Here is a 228-nt window from a genome sequence, read left to right on the forward strand (position 1 = left end):
ACCCCTGGCTCTGCTCCTGCTGGGCGGGGACGCTCACCCAGGCAGGGGCTGAGCTCTGCACCTGGTGGGCACGCTGCCAATTCCCTCCTGAGGGTGTGGGGGGCACAGACACGGAGAAGGGACAGGTGCTCCCAAAGGGACCAGGACGGGAGGGGACCATCCAGGAGGAGGACGCCTGCCCTGAGACGGGGCGGCAGGGAGGGAGGCCTCCTGGGACCCAGGCAGGCG

This window comes from Myotis davidii, unplaced genomic scaffold, assembly GCF_000327345.1.
Source record: "Myotis davidii unplaced genomic scaffold, ASM32734v1 scaffold1509, whole genome shotgun sequence".
NCBI lineage: Eukaryota > Metazoa > Chordata > Mammalia > Chiroptera > Vespertilionidae > Myotis > Myotis davidii.